The sequence below is a fragment of the Castor canadensis genome, chromosome X (genome assembly GCF_047511655.1).
Source record: "Castor canadensis chromosome X, mCasCan1.hap1v2, whole genome shotgun sequence".
In the NCBI taxonomy this organism is placed as follows: domain Eukaryota; kingdom Metazoa; phylum Chordata; class Mammalia; order Rodentia; family Castoridae; genus Castor; species Castor canadensis.
Genome location: NC_133405.1, coordinates 129,583,335 through 129,598,719, shown reverse-complemented (window position 1 = coordinate 129,598,719; position 15,385 = coordinate 129,583,335). Strand labels below are relative to the sequence as shown.

The window sequence follows — 15,385 nt, the reverse complement described above, 5'->3', positions numbered from 1 at the left end:
AAGATAAATTGTAAAATCCTTTGTCTAGTGCCTGCCACACAACCAGGAGGACTCTGTAAGCCACCACTTCTGATAAGACAATTGCCATCATCACCTTTCTCATCCCCGTTGGCTCAGTGCCCTTCCTCATGTGCTTAAATTTGGCTATTTTTAAGATGAGGTGAAGCAGCAGAAGGAGGGAATGAAAGTAGGGGTGTCCAGGAAGTGGCATTTCACGAAGCTTTGTGCTTGTATCTTTGCTCCCTACTGATAATCTTCAGCAACTAAGATTGCAATTTGCTATATCTCAGTTTACAGACTATTACTGTTGATTGTACTAACTTTGGAAACTTACAATAAAATAAAGATAAAAGCTTATACCTGTTACTCAAATTGAAAGCAAAATCAGTTTTACTTAGGGTATCATCTGATGAAATTGAGCCTGTCACCTAGGATAAAAATTGGTCATAAGATCCTAAACCATAGAAAATTAAATTTAATGATGCTAATTCTTAATGAGATATAAAGAATAGCAGCTAGAATGGAAATAGTGCAAATTTGATTTTCTTTTTTTTCCACTATGGAATTTGAACTCAGTGCTTCATGCTTTTTAGGCAGGCACTCTACCACTTGAGCCATGTCTCCAGCTCTTATGCTCTGGGTGTTTTTGAGATAGGGTCTTCCTTTTTGCCCAGGGTTGGACAGCGATCCTCCTATTTTATGCTTCCTGTCATAGCTGGGATAAAGGTACATACCACCACACTCAGCTTTTTTGTTGTTGAGATGGGGTCTTTCAAACTTTTTGCCCAGGCTGGCCTTGAACCACAATCCTCCCAATCTCAGCCTCCCAGATAGCAAAAGATTATAGGTGTGAGCTACTGACACTCAGCTGCAAATTTGATATTCTTTATTGTTCATGATTTCTCTAGTTTTAGAAATAAGAAAAACATTTCTTTTTGAGATAACTTGGAAGCTGGGCATGGTGGTACACACCTATAATCCTAGCACTCAGAGGCCGAGGCAGGAGGATCACAAGTTAGGACTGTGAAGCAAGACCCTGTGTCAAACAGAAGAGGAAGAAAAAAGATAATTTGGACTTGAATAGCTGTGTCTAAAATGTGGCCACAAACTAGTTGTGCTTATTTATGTGTAAATTTAATTTCATTAAAATTGTATAGCCAAATGTGCCTACCCCTTACTATGTTGGACAGTCTCATTTTCAGAGGGAGTTGTATATAATAACATTGGTCTGTGTTATTACTGTGTTCCTAAATTCTCTTACTTTTCCAATTAATTTTGAAGAAGATCAGACCTGGAGAGCTATAAGATTAAAAGGCTTGCTTTGCAATGTCTTCACAAAGAACTCAGATGGAGTCTGTGATGCCTAGACTCTGTTGTCTTTCATTAACTTTCCAATAACCTTGAGAAACAATGGACTGATTATGAGCCCCTTGAAATCCCATAGTGGCCTCAGGATTATCTTCAGCTCCTGGGACCAACAAATAGCCCTGGAATTGACCAAAGGAAATGGGACTTTCCTCTGCTGCACTGATAGTAGCATGGGTATCTAGTGGTTAATGAACTTAGCATCAAAGTGCCTCTTATAGCCCTGATGCTCCAAGGAGACAATTTGTGGTTCTTTGATCATCCTCAACAAAGTCATATGTAGGGTCCTTGTGTATCCTGTCACTGCACTAAGGGCAAGGCCTGCAAAAATAGTCCTCAGTTTTGCAAGAAAAAAACACATCCCTCATAAAAAGTGCAGAATATAGCAAGGCACAAGATAAAAAGCAAATGAGAAGTATAAAGCAACACTTGTCCAATAGATACATAATATGAGCCACAAAGGTAATTCCAGTTTTTCTAATAGATTAGAAAATGGAAAAAGAAACAAGTGAAATTAATGTAGCAGTACATTTTATTTAATCCAGTGAATTCAGCATATTAATCACTTTAACATGTAATCAGCGAAAGAATTACTTATAAGCCTTTACATTCTCTGTAACGCCTCTCACTTTGGACTGACCAAGAGTTGCAGCAGGGAAAAACAGAGCAGCCTAGGAGGAGCAGGGATGAGATGAGTTAAGTGAGGTGGGCCTGCATAGGAACACCTGGGCACTTGGACACAGAAGCTACAGCTTGATGTACAGTCTTTAGCACGGACACAACATGATGAAGCTGGTAATCTAGGAAACTGCAGAGTGACAAAACACGGGCATGGAGGGATGTGAGAGAGGAGGGAGGGCTACCAAGGCTTCCTATGAAGTCTGGGGTATATAGGCCTGACCTGGGCAAGGGAAGGAAGAGATAACCCTGAAAGATCCTTGGGGAAAAAATAATGTGGTGATCACTGAGGCAACAGGAAATAAAGTAAAAAGGAGAATTGAATCTTCCCAGTGACCTCTTCATCTAACTCATTTAATTCACAAGTAATGATTGAAGACCAACTGGCTTGCAAAAGGTGGGGGGAGCAGGCAATTAAGCATGTATGCAAACCTGTGTAATAAGTGCTGTAAAGGGAAAAATCAGAATGCTATAATTTTAAAAATCATAATACTAGGGGATCGTGTTATAAAGTAGGCAGAGGCATGAGGGTGTAACAAGCAGCAATAGGAGGAAGCACCAAATGAAATGAGAAATTGGAGCAAAGGAGAAGGTTCAGGAACTGAAGGGCTAAGGCAGAAATAAGGTTTACATATTGAAAGAGCTAATGAGATACATGGTATAAGTATAAAATAAACCAAACCTTAGTATGGAATCTGAAGGGGATATCTTGCTTATTAGTGACACATTACAGGTTTTTAATGACAGTGTGCCTTTGCTAACTTAAACCATGGTGGAAATAATCACAGTCTCCGTGATAAAAATCACTACCTCTGCTTATTTCATTTTCTACATACAAGAAAATCCTGAAATCTTCTTACTCAGAACACACAATTGTTTTCCTATTTTGAGGGAAAATATGAGCAACTACCAGGAAATTATTTCAAGCTGCTTTTTGTTTAAGAGGAGGGAAGGGAGTGGAGAACAAACGTGTTAGAAAACAAACCCTTGGCAAAAAGTTGGCCTTACCAAGAGGACAGTGACCCAGTGCTCCCACCCCCAGTGGGGGGGTGGTCTAGGTTAATAAAGGAGGAGGTGAGTGGTGGGAAGTAAAACCTGCTGAAAACCAAACTTGTGAACCAAGGGGCATAAATGACAGCATGATGGTCACAAAAGGTCAGTTGAATCGAGTGGGCCCAGTTTTCTTGGGTTGGTATTCCCATGGGTGTGAAAATTGATCATTTCCATTTCTTGAATGAAGTGGGGAACAATTAAGGAAAACTGAAGACATCATTGTAGGGACCTGATCACTATTCCACTTCTTCCCTGGTCTTCATAGGAGACCCTCATTTATTGGCTCTGAAGAATGTGAATTCTCCAGTTAATCAGAAACAATACCTTATACTTACCTGGCAGGGGAGATACCGTGATCATGAAGATGGTTTTCCGGGGCAAGGCTTATCAGTTGCACTCCGGATGTGCTGACCCCTGCGATTTCCCCAAGTGGGAAACTCGACTGCATAATTTGTGGTAGTGGGGGACTGCGTTCGCACTCTCCCCTGTTAAAAAAAAATAGAAAAAAAAAGAAACAATACCTTGGAGAGAAGACGCGGCCTCTTTGCGCCAAGCATCTTTAAAACAAAATCAGGCATGGTGGCAAACATCTTTAATCCCAGTACTCAGGAAACTGAGACAGAAGGATTGTGAGTTCAAGGCCAGCCTGGGCTACATGGGAGGATCCAGTCTCAAAAAAGCAAAAACAAAATCAGGATCAATAAAGGGTTTTCTAGAAGGAATCAGCATTCTTGTCAGATTGTAATATTAAAATATTGTTGCAGTTCAAAATAGAAATGTATTTGCTGTTTTGAGTTTCTGAAATAGAAAAGTATCGATGTTCTATAAAAAGATAAGACAATACTATGCTATAGGAGGGAATTAAAAAAAAAAAGAAACTTTGGTTTCCATAGACCAGGATTTCTCTAATGTGTCATTCAGCATTTTGTGCAGCTTGATTGTGGGGGTTTTCCTATACACTCTGGATGTTGAACATCATCTCTTGACTATACCCACTAGATGGCACTAGCACACTTCTCTAGTTGTGACTATTAAAAATGTCTCCAGTCATTGCCAGTGTCCTCTCGGCAGGATTGTTGCCTCTGTTGAGAACAATGGGTCTAGACACTTCCAGGAGAGCTTGACTCATTGTCTGTACTGCTGGAACACTTTTGCCTCCCCCCCCCCATGCCCAAAAAAGAAAAGCAAGGCTAAGAATTTGAATTTCTATCTTTGGGCAGGATCCAAAGCAAGAGAAATGTCTTTTCTGTCAGAGTAAGCCAAAGGCAGGTTTCTGGGGGTTTTAAATTTTTTTTTTTAGAAAAGGAGGATGACCTTGCCATGTGTGAGGGATTTGCCTGAGTAGCAGCTGCACTATCACTTCCTAAAATGCTTAGACTCATTCTTAGTAGTGGGGCAAGATGCAGAGTGTTACTGTTCATCACATGTGAGGTGTCTCCAGGTCTCTGTGGTATCTGGAGGTCTGCTGATATTTGTTGCTTCAAAGACCTGGGGATTGACTCTTATGGAAACAATAGTTTATGTTCACTGTAATAGATCGTGTTCACTTTTTTTTTTTTTTTTTTTTTTTTGCAGTATTGGGGCTTGAACTTGGGGCCTACACGTTGAGCCACTCCACCAGCCCTTTTGTATGATGGGTGTTTTTGGAGATAGGGTCTCTTGAACTATTTGCCTGGGCTGGCTTCAAATCACAATCCTCCTGATCTCTGCCTCCTGAGTAGCTAGGATTACAGGTCTTGTCCACATTCCCGTGACAGACTGGCAGCTAAGAGGCCTTAGCAGCACTACCCAGGTCTTGCATTTGGCCGCCTAGTCCTTAGAGTTGCTTACATGGGGGTGAATTCAGCTTGCACACTTACCTGGGATCAGCAAGTCTCAGGAAGCAAGCTACAAAAGCCTTTATTTCTACTAGCCAAACAATTAAAAACTGATGGTACTTGATTGAAAGTTTGCTTTCCAGAAACTCTTCCCCCATTTTCTTTATTTGAAAATAAAGTCTGTCATTGAAAATTAAATTTGTCTTTGTATTTAAAGCCAGTTTTGGTGGTCAGAGCTCAGGAAATGAGCACTGAAACAAAGAAACTCATTTGCGAAAGCTCTGTTGTCCATGTATCTCTAATCTGCACATATTGCACAGCTACTGCTGTGGCAGGACTGGTGGCCCTGGGTTTAGGTGACAGTAGTGGGCAGACTGAGACGTGTTGACTCTGCAAGATGACAGGATGATGATCCCTGCAAGGTGCTCCCCTGGCTTTTTCTCTGTCCTCTGCTTTAGGCAGTGGTTAGGACCTTAAGTGGCTAATCCCTGAGACCTTTAGTTGTCCTTGGCCTCTGGGTTCTCCCCAAGTGGGATTGCCTAGTGTGATGCTAGGTAGTGAGCAGCCTTGCTAATTGCTCTGAACTGCTCTCTCCTAGTGCCTCCATTGTGGGAGAACTTGGACCTTGTTCCTGCAGGTGATCGGCAGTCACCCATCAACATCCGGTGGAGGGACAGTGTTTATGATCCTGACTTAAAACCACTCACCATCTCTTATGACCCGGCCACCTGCCTCCACATCTGGAATAATGGGTACTCTTTCCTTGTGGAATTTGAAGATTCTACAGATAAATCAGGTAAGATCAGGTGTTCTGGTCTACAGTTTAAAGGAATAGTATCTTGTCATCATTAAACACATCAAACTCCCTCCATAGTAGTATTGGCTGCTTTGTTAGCAATGTCATGCAACTCATTGGTCTTATTTTAATTGTGGTAATGTATACATCACATGACATTTATCATAATCACTTTTAAGAATATGGTTAGGTTATATTAAGTGCATTTACATTATTGTGCAACCATCACTACCATCTATCTCCAGAACTCTTTTTATCTTGTAAAACTGAAATTCTGGGCTGGAGGCACAGCTCAAGCAATACAGTGCCCACCAAGTAAGTACAAAGCCCTGAGTTCAAATCCCAATAGTGCCCAAAAACCCAAAATTCTGTACCCATTAAACAAGTACCTGTTCTCCCTGCTGCCAGCCCTGGCAGCCACCATTCTTTTCTTAAGTGGAATCATACAGTATTTGTCTTTTTGTGACTAGCTTATTTCACTTACAACAGTGTCCTCAAGGTCCATCTGTGTTATAGCATGTAATATTATTTCCTTCCTTTTTTAAAGTTGAATGATTTCCATTATGTGGATAGGCCACATTTATTTTATTTTTTTAATGGTACTGGGTTTGAATTCAGGGCTTTGCACTTTCTAGGCCGGTACACTACCACTTGAGCTACTCTACTCCTCCAGCCCTAGGTCACATCTTTTTTTTTTAATCTGTCCTTCACCTTTTGACTATTGGAGTTACACTGCTATGAACATGGGTGTACAAATGTCTCTTTAAGACACTTGTTTCAGTTCTTTTGAGTATATGCCATAAGTGGAATTGCTGGACTATTATGAGTTTATGTAAAAACTTCTCTTGTATTTTTTGACAGTATTTTTTATTAGCATATAATAGTAACATAGTGGGGGGTGATACATTGTGACATTTATACATGTGCTTACAATATTCGTCCCCTCCATGGTTCCCCCTCATTCTCCCTACCCCCCCCATAGAACAGTTTCAGTTGGTTTCACTATTCTATTTTTATATATGAATACAAAATACACCCACCATATTCAGCCTCCTTCTCCATTTTCTTATGCCCTCCCCTCTCCCTCTGCTACCCTCCCCTAGAAAGGACCTGTTTTACCTTCCTGTCCTTCATTTTCTCTAGTACTTTATGCATGTTTTCTTCCAGTAGTACAAGCCATGATTTCTATTAATAAATATACATATATATTATAGGTTTTATCTCTATTACAGATTTTATCTGGTCTGGTCACCTATTAACATTGTATCTATTTTTGTCATTCATTTATTTATTCTTTTGTCATTTACTGGGTGCCAGTCATATGCCAGGCAGTGGACAAAATGCTAGGAATACTAACCAAATTTCAATCAGAATTGTAAAGCAAATGTGATTTTGAAAAAGTTTCTAAAAGTGCTGTGGGACTACAGAGGAAGGCATGAACATTTACTACTCAGAGGAGTCTGATGATTTCATTAAAGAGAATATATTTATATTGGGTATTGAAGAGTGAATAGGAATTTGACAAGAGAATTAGGGCATTCTAGACTGAGGAAAAATGAAGTGCAAAAGCAGATGCAATAAGTGTCCAGGAAATGGCCAGAAAGGCAAAGTGATATAATATCCAGAATATAGAATCTACATGGTGGAAAGAGGCAAGGGAGAATGGTGACTATTGACGTTTAAAAGAGTATATAGTGGCCAGGCTCATGAAACACTGGTTGTTTTTAAACAAGAGTGTGGCATGACATGCTTTCATTTAATTTGTCAATTACTTTGATTTTTTAGATTGGCAAAGGCAACAGTGTAGAGCTACATGGTCAGATTAATTCAAGTGACATATGGTAGGATCCTAAATGAAGGCTATGTAGTAGAAATATAGAAAGACCAAGTTTTAGAAAGCATTTCTGAAATAAAAGTATGAGGGTGAACTAGAGAATAGAAAATGAAATTAGCCATGAGTTTGATGTGTCTCACTTAAGAAGCTCACAGGGTAGAGATGCCAGAAAGTAAGTTCATGAGTAACGGACAAGAATAATTTATAGGGAATTGCAGGAAGAACACAAGGAAGGAGATTCTTCGTACAACTTTGTAATTTAGTAGTAAATGTTATATCAAATAAAAAGAAGTACATTTTAAGTGGTCATCCCTCAGTGAAGAAATGTGTCTTCATATTTTCAAGTCTTATCTAATTTCCAGAAGGAGAATCTATTTCTGTCCATATAAATATCTTCTCTCCTTTAGATGCAAATAGATTTTTTAAGTATTAGGTTTTCATGCAAATCAGGAAATGGGAACAAACAAAAGATGATTCCTCACTGAAATTTTAATATACTACATGAATTTTCTTTTATTTTTCTGCAAGTGAATTCCTCTATTCCAAAGTAGTATTAATTGTTGTTCTGGCCTAAATTGCTTGCAGTTCTTTGTTTCTGCCTTATTTCACACAGATTGTCATGTGCTTTTCACAGTGAGTTTCTTTTGAATGAGGGAACATGATTAAATAGCATATGTTTAACAGGTGAGGCGATCAGTTTATTTTAGACTAATCCTATATGGGGCCTGTGTAAAAGCCGCTTTTAACACATGATTCAGCTGCATTTGATACAATTGGAAAACAGTCACATTTGAAAGCTTTGAGGATGCAGCCTAGAATAAAATGGATTGGCTGTGGTAGGAGTATTTTTAAAGGTTTTTTTAAAAAGAAAAACCTCACCAACTTTAAATGATGTATTATAATCCAGAATGAAAAGATAGACCACTACAGTATTATTATTTGCTTTAAGAATGTTGGGATCAATGCACTGGTAAGATAAACAATACTTGAAATATAGGATTGTTACGAATATATTTTAAATGCTCTAAAACTGCTGCAACTACCACATGGAGCACTTGAGATGTGATTAATGCCATTGAAGAAAAGAAGTTTTAATTTTGTTTAATTTCAATTCATTTACATTTCAGTCTAAAAACTAATATTCAATTGAGTTGTTGGAAAACTTTTAAGAATGTTTATAACCACTTCAGTATGTGTATATACGCTTTCAAGTGTGATTTTTTGAAATCTAAATACAGTTCAATATTTCTGATGAAAATTTAGCATCCAAATTGAGATGTGTTGTAAGTATAAAATATACAACAGATTTTCAAGACTTTGTATGGAAAAAATGTAAACTGTCACATTAATAATTTTTAATGTTGGAATAATTTTTTAGTATATTTGGTAAAGTAAAATAAATTATTAAAATGAATTTCACCTGTCTGGTTTTTTTTACTTTTCAATGTGGTTACTAGAAAATTTTAAATTACTCTTATGGCTTGCATCTTATTTCTGTTTTTAAGCACTGGTATGAAAGGGGGAAGGCAAATATCTAAGTAAATAAAGGCTAAAATGTGTCATTTCTAGGCTCAAGTGGTAGAGCTCTTGCAAAAGACCCTGAGTTCAAACCCAAAAAAAGAAAGAAAAACAAAAAAGAATATATTTTAAGCAGAATGAAAGATAAAGGCAAACAACTGTGGAAAATGATCATCAAAGGAAGTAATATTTATGAGTGCTATATGACTCCATATTTGCTAAGTGCTTACTTTATCTTCCCAAGAGCTCTCTGATGGCAGTATTATTGTCTCCATTTTTCAGATGAAGAAAGTGAAGCCCTACAAAGTTAAGTGCTTTCCTGTCAGGTCACACAGCTAGCTAGCTAATGGAAAATTGCACATTCCTAGACCATACTCTTATGGGGCTTCTGAGCTCCTGGCTGAGTGCTTTGCGGGCACTTGGGATTTGTATAATCAGGTATGGTAAAACATGCAGACGTGGGAATGACTGTCACAAAGGAAGGATTTTGTTTTACTCACAGATCCCTAGAAGCAGGAGGCATGGCACACCATGCAGGGCCACATGGAGGAGCACAAGGATTGGTCAGGAAGCAGAAGGAGCAAAGAGAAATTGTGGGCATCAGCCTTTCTTGTGGTCTCCATAACAAGGAACAGGCAAGACCATGTAAGCAGCTTTAGGATTTAGCTGGTTTTTGGAATTGCAGCCTTCTTTCGGGCATAGGACCCTTCCCCAGTTAATCTGATACCTGGCTTTCAGATGATTTAGGGAAAAGGAATAGGGCCAGGACTTGGTTTGCATGTAAAAAGTGCACTCCCAGTTGTTTTTTCTCCAGGAGTTAGCCACCCTTGGGAGTGACAGTTTCCTCATTTATCAATAGGCCCCAAATGTGAAAGCATCAAATACAGGAGCTAAACAACTTAATTTTACCAAAGCTCCTGGAACATGCCTTTGAGTACTCCTGCCTGCAAGGAAGGCTGAGCCTTCCTGTACTTAGATTTGCTGAGGGATATGATACAGGAAAACAAGTGGAATTGCAGGCACCTTTGCCTACAGACATATCCACAAGCAGCCTGCTCATCTGTTTTGTGTCTAATTGAATTCAGCAATATTTATGACATCCTCTATAGCCAGTCTAAGTACATTAAGATTGTAATTTGTTTTTAGATAATCACCAGGTGGTTGATTTTAATTCACATTCCATTCCAAATCTACAGCAAGATGTCGATTGTTTTTAATAATTTCTCATTTGTTTTTCTTTACCTACATAAACAGCTAGAATACTTTGCCATCAATTAATCATTAGGTAATATTTTTTTGCTAAATCACTTGAAATATGTTTTGTGCTTCATCTCAGAGTAGAGACATTAACAAGGCATGCTGAATCAGTAAGTGTAATTAGATGAACTGTATTCAGGTTCTCTTTCAGCGTTACTATAGAAGGAGACTTGCCATGCATGGTGCAGTGTTAAGAGAGCCCCTGGCCCTGGGTCACACTGTAGGGCACAGAAGTGATTGTGTTGGTGGGCACTGAGCTTTGGCTTTGCTGCCATGCTGCTGAGGACTTGGGGACTTAGGAACCTACTACTGCTCCTTTGTTCCTGACATAGGCTCCTTCTAAGTTGTGAAAACACACAGAGTAGCCCTCTTTCCTCTGGCTCCCTCCCACAGGTAGAGAATGAGAAAAGTTCTATAGAAACTTGACCTGTCTGGCTGTAAAGAACATTTCTTCATATCCTTTGTCCAACTCCCAAGGTGAATTGTTTAATATTGAGAATCCCAAAGAGGGTACTCCATGGAAGTCTGTGTTCTTTTCTTTCTCCTTCTCTCCCTCCCTCCCTCACTTTGCATCTCTTCCTCTCACCCCCCAAATCTCTCTCTTTTTCCCTCTTTCACCTCAGTCCAAGGTTCTGGCTCCTCCTGATTCATACGGCATTTTGTTGCCTCTTTTTTTCTTTTTTGGCAATACTGGGGTTTGAACTCAGGGTCTTGTGCTTGCTAGTCAGGCACTCTACCCACTGAGCCATACTTTTATTATTTTTTGCCCTGCTAGGGTTGGAACCCAGGGCCTCAATGATACTAGTCCAGGATTCTGGCAGCTCCTGGTTTGTACTGCATTTTAAAAGAATGTTTCTCAGTCTCTGAGACTGAGGAGAAGCCTCCTTGTTCACGTAGCAGCTAGTACCTAATACCTACCTCCCAATAATCCTCAGAGAGAGCCTGCTGTGAACTCACTAGAACTGAAGGGAAAAAATGCTTTTTGCTGTTTTCCCAGTGAGGAGTATCAGAAATACACAGCATGATTCTGCCTTAAACAGTAATGATTGTTCCAGAAGCTGCCAGGGTATCTAGAGCTCCCATGAACCATTGGACCTGGACACCCTCTGAGAATCATGGCCTCATATTCTGATTCCTGGGTGACTAAATAATGCCTCTGTGACCCCTTTTCTTGGCAAGGATACCCTTGTGGAATTTGGGTCATTCAGCTCTTCCTGCCGGATTATATTGGACCTCCACAGGGTCTCTGACTCCCCTGCCCCTCTCCAAGTCTGTTTACCTGAATCATTAAGTAGCAGCTGGTAGAGGTTGATCATGATGGGATGTTTCCACATTTTCCATCTAAGAAAATTCTAGTCTACCTCCTTTAAGACAAGACTTGGCTCAAACTTTGACATCAGTTTTAATATCTTGCAATGCTTACACATTTTTATTAAAATGTGCTGATGTTTGGACATGAATTTGGCTGAGGCTTCAAATGAACTAAGAAGAATTAAAACCAGAATTTTTTACTTGTATTCTTGACAATGATCTATGTTTTACAATGCATGTACTGTGTAGAATCTATAAAAATTAGGACACAGTGGCTCATGCCTGTAATCCTAACTATTCAGGAGGCAGAGATCAGGAGGAACTCGGTTCCAAGCCTGCCCAGGCAAATAGTTCGTGAGACCCTATCTCAAAAAAAACCCATCACAAAAAAAGGGCTGGTGGAATGGCTGGTGTAGGCACTGAATTCAAATCCAAGTACCACACGCACAAAAAAAGAATCCAGCAATGACTATACAGAAATTTTTATGTAAATCACTTGTTTTGTACTTGGGGTGGTGGTGATCACTACATCAACACACAAAATCCTGTTAATTCATAAAGTAAACTATAATAATAGCTGCTTTTATTTCTTCATGTTGGCTTTTATTGATTTTTTTCACAAGAACAAAAGCTTCCAAACTTTTATTAAGCCAACATAACATTCATCAAAGATTGTATGCTTCTGTTCAAAAAGTTAATATTCAACCACCATCTCTGAGAAATAATTACTAAAAAATAAAAGCTAAACAAGACATTAGAACAAAAATCCAGTAGTGTGTTAGAGAAATTCTTACTTTGTAACTTGGAATAAGTAACATTTACTCCAGTAATGCAAAGATGGTTTGGGTTCAGTTCTAAGAATCATATAATTAATATATTTTATCCCATCGGCAAATATAAAGAGAAAAAATGGTATTATTATTACCATAGATTTCTGAAACATATCTGACAAAAATTTTCTATCCCTTTAAAAAAGTTTTAAGCTGGGATATGGCTGAAGTGGTAGAGCACTTACTTGCCTTGAAAGCGTGAAACCCTCAGTTCAAAACCCAATACTGCCAAAAAAAGTGTAAAAATTCGTTTAATACAGCTAGGCACGAGTGGCTCACACCTCTAATGCTCAGGAGGCAGAGATCAGGAGGATTGCAGTTCAAAGCCAGCCCCAGTAAATAGTTTGAGAGACCCTATCTCGAAAAAACCCATACAAAAAAAGGGGTGGTGGAGTGACTCCAGGTGCAGTCCCTTAGTTCAAGCGCCAGTACCGCCAAAAAAAAAAAAATCACTTAATACAGTAGAAATGAGAGGAAAATTCTCTAACTTTTTAAAAATTAATCTCAGCTCAAATATTAAGATTGGTGCAGAAAGAATATAATAAATATTCAATTGAGTTAAATTCTAATAGGAGTCAAAGGTAGGTCAAAAAAGATAAAAGAACATAAGCGAAAACAATGAAAACTGCAGAAATAAAATGGTTCAGCAACTAGTGGAGTACTTTGCTAACTTATGGAGAATGAATTCTTTTGACGTAACTCACAATTGAAGACATAATACAAGAAGGAAATTACAATGGAAACTGAAAAACTAAAATACCTTTCAGTAAACAATATGAAATGCAAATAAGAAAGCTAAAACACTCCTGATGAATACAAAAGATGAATTAACAAAATTCCTATCATGTTATTAGATATAAAAACATCATAAAGACACTTTTGGTATCAGTTTCCCTTGAGTTGTGATCTCATTGTAATACCAATTTAATTTTGACCTCTAGAGTCCATGTGGAAAAGCATGAATGGCCATAAATATTCATTGAAATTTAATTTTTAACCAGTATAAAAAAACATAGCATTTGTAAATAGGTGGTACCATGCAGTGTTTTAATATGTGTATTCATTGTATGATGCTTAAATCAGATTGAACATATCTATGTCCTCAAACATTTATCATTTCTTGCTGGTCGGTGGTGGCTCAAACATTCTTTATGGTAAAAACATTCAGAATTCTTCAGCTTTCCATTAGCTTTACCTATGGTCACCCTACTGTGCAACAGCACACCAGAATATCTTGCTACTATTTAACTATAACATAGCCATTGAGCAAGCTTTCCCCATCCTCCCGACCCCCTACTCTCCCAACCTCTCATAACCCATTCTACTCTCAATTTCTATGAGATCAACTTTTTAGATTCCACATATGAGTGAGATTATATAGTACTTGTCTTTTGGTGTCTGGTATATTTCACTTATAATCTCCAGTTCCATCCATGTTGTCACAAATGACAGGATTTCATCCTTATGGCTGAATGTTATTCCTTGGTGTATGTGTACCACATTTTCTTTATACATGTATTCATTGAAGGCCACTTAGGTTGTTTCCATTTCTTGGCTGTTATGAATATTGCTATAATGAAGATGTCTCTTTGACGTCATGATTTCATTTCCTTTGGATATATACCCAGTAGTAAGATTACTGGATCATAGGGTAGTTCTATTTTTAATTTTTTGAGGAGTTGCCATGCTGTTTTCCACAATGGCTATACTAATTTGCATTTCCACCAGCAGTGTGCAAGGGGTCCCTTTGCTCCACTTCCTTAACCAGCATTTGTCATCTTTAGTCTTTCTAATTTTAGCCATTCTTACTTGGATGAGGTAATGTCAGAAAAAAATGTAAAAAATAAAATGAGGCATGGTTAGACCCACAGGTTATAAAGCCACAATAATTAAATACTATGGTACTGGCACATAAATGAAAACAAAAGAGAAAAATAGTAAGCTCAGACATAGGCCTAAATACATACATGAGCGTTTAGTTTATGAGAACACTCAGCTCAGTGTGGGAAAGATGGATTTAGTAAAAGGTGCTGGGAGACAATTAAGCAGGTTTGGGAGAAAGTATTATATACAAAAATATATTCAGATGGAACTAAACTTTAAAGGCAAAAAGTACCAAAAAAGTACTAGGATAAGCATAGGAAGATTGCTTCATAACTGCAAATGTAGAAAGCTTTTCTATAAATCAAAACTCATTAGTCATCAAGAAAACAACTAGCTATAATATATGGTGAGAATTTTTGTGAATGTCACAATGTACCCCCAGTACAACAATAAATGATAATAAAAAATCTGAGGAAAAAAGAATATAGTTTTTAGTGAAAAAAACTACCAAATTAGACTGCCTACAACGTTTTTTCTTAATCCTACATGATGAAAATCACCATATGCAAAAGACAAAATAAATGGGAAATATTTGCAACCCTGTTCACTTGTTCATGCACTATTATTGAGTGTCTATATATGCCAGCTACAGTTCTAGGTGTTTGGGACACTACAGTGAACAAAAGAGACAAAGGACTCATTGCCCTAATATACAAAGAATTCCTAGAAATTAGTTTTTAAATGATTAGCAACAAATTATATAAACAGTTTACAGTTAAGGAAACACAAGAAACTCACAAATTTGAAAAACATTTCAACCTCACTTATAAAAAGGGATGACACAAATGAAGTTACTACAATGAAATACCAACTTTTACCTGTCAGACTAACTGAGATTCCAAAATTTGATTGTGTCTGGTGCTGGTAAATTGTGAAGAACGGGCAGCCTTGTGCATTGTTGGTAGGTGCTAATCGCACATGAATAAAGATATAAATTATTGAATAATAAACTTAAAAAGTGGGTTGGGGAGCTGGATGTGGAGGAACACATCTGTAATCACAGGTATATGGGGAGGCAGAGATGGAAGATCACAGTTGGAGG

The 15,385-nt window shown here is 38.1% G+C and overlaps 1 protein-coding gene and 1 non-coding gene across 5 annotated transcripts in view; both read left to right on the top strand.

Moving 5' to 3' along the window:
* Positions 1-15,385, top strand: part of Ca5b (carbonic anhydrase 5B) — a 99,674-nt gene that overhangs the window by 13,372 nt on the left and 70,917 nt on the right. For all 4 annotated transcript variants that reach the window (XM_074063934.1, XM_074063931.1, XM_074063933.1 and 1 more), the window contains exon 2: positions 5,512-5,709. The gene's annotated coding sequence lies outside the window, so the exon portion shown is untranslated. The remainder of the gene's footprint in view (positions 1-5,511; positions 5,710-15,385) is intronic.
* LOC141419959 (U1 spliceosomal RNA) lies at positions 3,424-3,584 on the top strand. The gene has a single exon (XR_012444685.1). It is a non-coding gene; the product is annotated as a U1 spliceosomal RNA (small nuclear RNA).